Source organism: Cornus florida, unplaced genomic scaffold, assembly GCF_030987335.1.
Source record: "Cornus florida cultivar Cherokee Brave unplaced genomic scaffold, ASM3098733v1 CherokeeBrave_3.0.0_Hap2_Chr01, whole genome shotgun sequence".
Classification (NCBI taxonomy): Eukaryota; Viridiplantae; Streptophyta; class Magnoliopsida; order Cornales; family Cornaceae; genus Cornus; species Cornus florida.
In genome coordinates, this window is record NW_026775571.1 from 63,086,542 (window position 1) to 63,094,954 (window position 8,413).

Consider the following 8,413-nt stretch of genomic DNA (forward strand, 5'->3'; position numbering starts at 1 on the left):
CAACCATATAAAACCCACATAAACACATTAAATAAAATATATGAGATGCAAATGGACCCAACTAAAATCCCCGTATGCAACAATTACGACAGTAGGTCCCACACGGGATCGTCTGGCCCGAAAAACGAAAAAATGCAAAAATGACAACCCTTGCATTTCAAAGAGTCCTGAACTTAATTAAATACCCCAAATAACTCTCTGACACACTCAGCACACCCCACGGTGTCCGGCACGTAATACGTGAAAAGACGAAAATGCCCTCGAAAAATTAGAAAATTCTAGAAAATGAAAAATGGTAGAAATTGGAAACATTACAATCTACCCTCCTTAAAAGATTTCGTCCTCGAAATCTACCCTCCTTAAAGAAGGAGGCCCATAGCCACACACCTTTCCAAGAACACCTCACAAAACCCTAAATCTATGAGGTCACCAACCTTTTTGCCTTTGACACTGGACGTCAATAAGCAATCACACACCACTACCACAAAAACATAATTTTCACCACCTGATGGGGTACTCACCACTCACAACATCATACACAAAACCCGCTGGATTCTACACCCGACTCAAAACCAACACTGGTCCCCTCTGCACTGTTATGAAAGGCTCTAAAGTCCGAAAGAATAATAGTCACCAGACCATCAAATAAGACAGCATTCAACCTCAACCCATCTTTCAAAGGACACGGTAAATCCCAACTCTATACATCTCTACCAGACCAATCACTCGCTATCTAACACGTAGCTACATCATCACATAACCGCACCAACGACTACTAATCGCACTATACGACAATTATTACATTTAACAACCCCAAGATAACTAAACAATGAATCTCCCAACGACTGCATAACAATAGTCACCAAATCAGTAAAGCGCACTATCCTGTACCCAAGACACAATTCCTCAAAACAAGATTTTTAATAATCAAACGGATTGAACACCTGATCCTGCTTAACACACCTCGTCACCCGAGATAACTTCATGAATCCACACCGACACAACGCTCAGTACCATGCTATCACTATCTATGATAAGTCGAAACAATCATTGACCTTTGACCTGACATCGTGTTGAAGAGGGATTGATTCAGGAGAAATGGTTGGCCAAGCCATTCTCATCCTCGATCCGTTCTCAACATAGATGTCGTTTCTGTCCTAAGGTCCAAACCTCAAACACAGTCTCACACAGTCCATAAAACAACCACGATATCCACTCTCTAATCAATCATATCGCTCTACATAACTTCAACAACTATATAATCACATACTAGCTCTAGAATTCCCAATCATTTCTCAATCATACGACTCATAACAAGCTAAGAACAACACAGCACCGAACGTCATAATCATTAACTAGTATAAAAGCGCTTTAATCTCCTCATAACATCCATACTAGGTAGTCAACTCCATAACATCATTCAGTTCAATTCTTACCTCATCAAAACACACAATACGATCATCTCATGCCCAATACCTCAAAACCAAAGTCAATCATTCCCATTATTCCTCAATGGGGTCCCATATTCACTGTCTAATTATTTAACACTCAAACAACACCAACACTTGTCCTCAAGACACTACTCGAATCGAACATTTATAAAAACATCCAAGTACATAAGTCACATCACATTACCTAACCATCCTCAAACAGCCGTTCACGACACATTTCCTAGCCATCACCGCTAATACTAAACACCGGAAACATACCATCCTTAATCGGCAACTCGTGCTTCATACACCACCTGTCAAGAATACTCTCAGAATAAGCAACATAAAACCAAAGACTCCACCTCCCTCTGTGGGAGTAAGTCAACCCATTCAACCAAACCTTTACCGGTGAACTCTAACAGCATAACAACTCCCATACAGGTCCGTCCATCCGCAGATGCACACAACTCCTAGATGGAGAACGAGGCTCACGACATACGACGTCCTTGACAGGACTAGAATAAACGGAAAAGGTAACGACTCTGCTCTCACAAGAGTCTAACAACTCGTACTTGAATGCACCCGATACCTTGTCACATGCTACACACCAACCATCCAACCATGGATACCCAATCTCACCTGAGATGAACTAAACTCCTTACACACAAAGAGAAGAACCAAATAGATACCTGTACAGAACTACGAACTCAATTATAGGCTACTTCGCCACTAACAGACTATCATACACCATCAACACAGAAATCTCACATACGATACCCTACAACACCCATGCTAACCAAAACCAATCAGATCCCTACCACCCATTGACTCGTTAAAAGAAAAAGGTGTCTATCTGGCAACATCGTCCTCACTAGCTCTAAAAGGCTAAATAGTCCACAATTGCCTCAACTAGCGCACAACCCCATCGCCTACTTGACAACGCACAACAAATAACTCACAATCTCTAATCCATCCTCGGATCATACCTGAAACCATTTTGCTTATCAGTACTAGACATTACGCTATAACGCATCTACTACCATCATCCCCCGAATGACAATTTAAACTCACGTCTCACTGACTCAGCAGTCTAGTGCCAACCGATCTCCCCTCAAGCATCCCTAAGATAACACCATCACAATAAGAGAGTATGCCTCACTCTCGATACTCCCCACAACAACCACTATATACCACTAGGATAGAAACCTCACACGGCAAAGCCATACCGATAGATCCCAAAGAAAAGGAATGAGCACAAAAACCAGAATGCTCAACACCTCACTGTCTCCTCAAATCATCTACAACATGATCAGTCACCAACACTTAATCAGATTCTCCGACCATTCTTCCCAAAACAATCTACATACTCAACCAAAGAAACCTTATGCCCTAGCATCAACACCATTACTTTCCGTTTTTACAGTTCCTCTCAACATCCTTTGCCCCGACGAAAGTCAAATGGAGTTACCAACTAGACCTACGAGATCACCCTCATCCTAATCATTCTAATCATCAGTTTATCTCTTCAGATCCTAAAACAACCAGCACTCTAATGACCCCATACTACCTGCTTTATCATGTAACCCTACATTATACAGCTAAAACTGACCACTATACACCGCCTCGAGACTCTCTCAATAACCGTGCCAACCTATAATCTCGTTCATTAATCGAACCATATAATCAACTCATCGAGGGTCAATTACCAGCTACACACTCCTAAAGCTCTCTGAAATAAGGATCACCCCTCAACAAACCAGTCTTTAAAACAGACTCGTATAAGACCACGAAATGATCTACATCATGTAACCGACCCTATGTCACTCCAGACCTACAGAATCCAACAAGTCCCCATGACAGTCAGAACCAACACGCCCCCCCTTAGACCATTCCAAAAGGTACACATCTACTACCTATAGACTACATTTGTGACTCAAACAACCTCTGTCATACTTACCACGACCGGTTCGAAAAGAACTTCCGCACCAAACCATGACCAAAGTCAAAAACACTAACCTCCTAAAGTCATACCTTTCTCCCACAAAACCCTCACTCGCACACCTGACTTCCACGGTCACAAGAACCCATCCACCGATGCATGAAACTCACACATAAAAGACACCATGCCATGAAAAATGAACCTGTTCTAAGGTCGTGCTCTAAGCATTGCACAAATGCAATAAGAAAATCAAAGTGACCATACACCAAATAGCTCAATCAACGAGCTAAAAGACTAAGCCATTCATTCGATAAGAACCGACACCCAACAACCCTAGAGCAACAGAGCCTCTCGCCTACTCATGTCAAAACTCACACAACCATTCATGCTCAACCGCATACTTGTAATACCCCTAATTTTAAAAAGGATATTCCTGGTATTTAATGGTATTTAATTTATTATTTAAGTGCATTTTATTTGATTATGTGTCATTATTTTTTTTATTAGGTGCTTAATTGTTTTCTTTTGTGGTGATTTAATTTATTTAAATGATATTTATTTTTAGTTATTTGAATGGAATTACTTGTTAGTGTTTTAATTATTTAAGTGGCATTAATGGTTTAAGTGTAATTGGTTTAGTTATTTGATTGGAATTACATGTTAGTGTTTTAATTATTTAATTAACATTAATGGTTTAAGTGTAATTGGTATAATTATTCTATGTGTGTCTTATTTTATGTGTGTCTTATTTGGTTTAATTGGGTTTACTAATTATTATTTTGTTCAATTAGATTATTTATTAAGTATTTAATGGTGAATAGGGTAATTAGGTAAATACATCTAACTAAGGTTTTAATTACAGTATAAATTAGGGTTTTATATTATAGCCGTCGTAGGTTTCTACATTAATTGGATGGGCCGGTTAGGATTGTGAGTTGGACTTAAATGAACCTAGGGTTTAGGAAAACTCGATAAGTATAAGGTAGACGTCTGTGTAGGGTTTTTTTAAAACAAAGCACACGTTTTGTGGAAGTGGAGAAGGAAAAATGCAGTTTTTTACATTCTGCCAAGGTTTGATCAAAGCTCCGATCCCGCTTCGTCCGTGGTCCGATCGAGCTGAATTTTGGAGGAGAGGTTCACGACTCAGTGACGCACAATCTGAACGTTGGAGATCAGAGTTTGACCTCGGGAACAGTGATTCGTACTCGTGAATAGTAACTGGGTCGCACAGGTTTTTTCCATTCTGCCCAAATTTCATCAAACATCCGATCCCACTTCGTCCGTGGTCCGATCGAGCTAAATTTTGGAGGAGAGGTTCATGACTCAGTGACGCACAATCTGAACGGTGGAGATCAGAGTTTGACCTCAGGAATAGTAATTCGTACTCGTGAACAGTAACTGGGTCGCACAGGTTTTTTTTCATTCTGCCCATATTTCATCAAACATCCGATCCTGTTTCGTCCGTGGTCCGATCGAGCTAAAATTTGGAGGATAGGTTCATGACTCAGTGTCACACAATCTGAACGGTGAAGATCAGATTTTGAGTTCGGGAATAGTGTTTTGTACCCGTGAACAGTAACCGGGTTTTGGGACTCGCCGGGATTTTTTAAGAAGACGACGTTGAAACTTTGAACAAAAGTTTCTGAGTCAAGATTCTATCCTTACTCTTTCCCTTAGGCTTCATACTCTTTACACTCTTAAATGATTCCAGGATTAATGAAGATTAAACCAAACTAAAATGATATCTGTTTTGCTATGAAATTGGTAGTTACAGTAGTGTTGTATGTTTGTTCAACCTAGACTAAGCATGTTTGTGGATGCATTGTGGTTCTGTGGTTCACGTTTTTCCTTACCACTGCTAGTATAAATTATTGGAATGATGGGTCTAGATGATAGCTATCTTAACTTCTGTAATAGCAACTGTTGGAACTTAAATACTAGGAGGATTTGAGTTTAACACTAGATCGGTTTTGTAGAACACTATAACTTGAGCATGTCTACATACATACTGTGAATATTGTTTTGATGCTTACATTATCACAGTTAGTATCAACTGTGGAGGTTAGGATTTTGTGATACATACCCTACATATCTGTATGTCATTTGTAAGGTGTTAAATGGAAGTTTTAATTAATTCTGTCTTTATATCAGACTAAAGGGAACAACTTAAATTGGGCATGTATATGTTGTTGTTGTGACCCTGTTTATCAATGCTTATTTTATCACTGCTAACATTGAATGTTGGATATTGGAATTTAGTTGATATATACTTGATTTATTGGTATTATTGACTACTGGAGGATTAGAAAGTAGGCACCGGTATGGGACGGTGGCATACTAAGGATGGGTTTGGTTTTTAAAACAATACCATTACCCACCTACTTGGAATAAGGATGGGATTAACTAAAAGTTAAGTCCCGTGGATTTGTATTGTCATGGCAACTACTTGTTGAGCAGCAATACCAGGGGTTTTGGATGGATTTTATATATGTACTGTTATGGTGCCTCGGTATGAGCTTGAGCCTCAGGACTGATAGCTAGGGAGCGTATATGCATCGGGATGTGTAGCTGGCTACGATGGTTGGAGGTGTACTTTGTTTAGGTATAGGTACATATGCCCACTTCGTGTGCGTTTTAGCATGTTACCTCTATTCAGGTTGAGACCGGCCTGTAGTCCAATGAGAGTCCTTTAGTGTGACTATATATATATTTACGGACTATTAGCTATTGTTGAATTGTTTAGGATGTACATGCGTATCGGGCCTCTGTTTGGATTGTAGTAGTATAGAACTTGCGCGTGGGCCTGACCCACTTCTATTTTTCAGGTACACGACAGTTCCAGTCTTAGACGTGTTCGTGCTGAGCAGAGGTCTCTATTCACTCTTCCGACAATGTAGGGCTCTCTCTATAGTTTTATTTCTGGACGTTTATTACAGTTGTTCTATCTTCCGTTTGGATGTTTAATAGGGGTCCACTAGAGATGGATTCCCAAGTTGTAAACTGATGGAGTTTTGGAGTTTGGGTTTAATGGATTTTAATAATTATAATATTTTGCGGATTCTATTTTTAGTTCCTTCCAGCTTTAATTTCATTTCTTAATTTATTTTGTATTCCGTGTTCACTATAAAATATTAATTGTTTGATATTCCCTCGGGTTTGGGCCTGGGTCTGATCAACCCGTGTCTCGGATCCGAGGGGTATCACAATACTCCTATACATGTATGCATATATATACAATAACCATATCCCATACCATAATACAATCATGTCCCACCATTTAAATTTATTTATTTATTTATTTTTATTAAACACCCTGTCTTTCATTTAAAAAAAAAAAAAATTACATAACCAAGCCTAATAACCACCACAATACCATACGAGACATGCTTGCACCTACCGTGCTCACTACTTGTCGTTATCACCTAAATCACATTTGTCGTCATATCATAATTAATATGTTTTCAATCATTTATACATTTCATCGTCATGCCATATACCACACATTTTAGCAATTAAACATTTAAACATGTGAACACTTAGCAAATAAGCATGCCTTTTAAAACCGTAAACACATTAGCAATTAAGCAAGTAAATATGCTTCTCAGGTAACAAACACTTTAACACATAAGCACATAAATAATCCAATCCACCTCCATATAACCCTAGGTCGGCCTCTACCCGTCGTCCTATTGGTTTTCGAACCTCAGGCTCTGATACCAAATTTATAACGACCTGAACCCGAGGGTCCGAATCACTAATCGGGTCCTTATCCGAACCGGAGGTCAACTAAGGACACTACCGTCCTTTCCTATGTCAATACATAATAATAATAATAATAATAATAATAATAATAATAATAATAATGGGATCATAGCTACAAAATATGTCAAAACAGTCCACTAACCCGTCAAAAAACTATAGAGGAGCGTCGTCCGCCACTTCCCTTTCGTATCCTGAAAAATGTTAATAATAAAATGAGGTGAATCAACTGCTCAGTAAGAAGTGTCTAAGACACACCTCTTACGACCCCGTGAATCCATATAAGGAATAGAATACAAGTAAATGGAATCATGCCTCGGGGAAAGCAAGTAAAGCAACAGTGATATCAACAAATACATACACAAGTCGTCTAACCACCAAATATACAATGTATGCCAACGCAATGCCATGCCATGCAATATCGCTTCCTATTTTCGAAACAATACCGTTTCAACTTCCAAACCATTAGTGCAATCCGACCCAAGACACCTCCAAGGCGTCACAAATGGAAGGTTGACTAACTATCTATGACCACAAGGCACCTCTAAGGCGTCGCATCCGGCCTAGTTAACTCAACCATACTCCCTTCTAGACTACACTAACAACACGGACCACTAGGCGCCTCCTAGGCATCCGGTTTTCGCAAACACCTTTGAAAATATTTCCCCAAAAACAATTTCATTTATTTTTAAAATAAACTTTTCCCTTTACTTTCCCAATGGTAATGCATGAATTATGCAATTCCTTCAATGCTATGACAATATAAAAATTTCGTACATATCATCCACATCAATTAAACATGTTTAAAACATGAATTTTCACACAATATCACATTCTCACATTTCTAATTCATGGCATTTTACATACTTTCAATTTGCAAATCCAACAACTTAAATACATAAGGCTTAAATTAACACCATTTAAGCATGTATCATCTCAACAAGGCGGCTATCACATAATCACACACTTTCTACAACATAAAAAATAAAATAAAAATAAAAATCATGTATACAATATATAAATTACATCTCAAGAATTTAGCACAATATAAGCATGTTTGTATATCAATTAAAGGAGATTTACTCACAAAGCTCAAAGAAATGGGTATTAGAACACTCCTACCTCAATTTTATATAAAACCCTCAAATGGGTTCAAATTTTCAGAATTCTTAAGTGGTCAAAAGCTGAAATTGCTTACATCAACTTGAAGATCTCACCGAGCTCTTCGATTTGCCACAAACGGCACCCCAAAACTCCAACGAATGAAAGAGAAATTGAAGCTTGA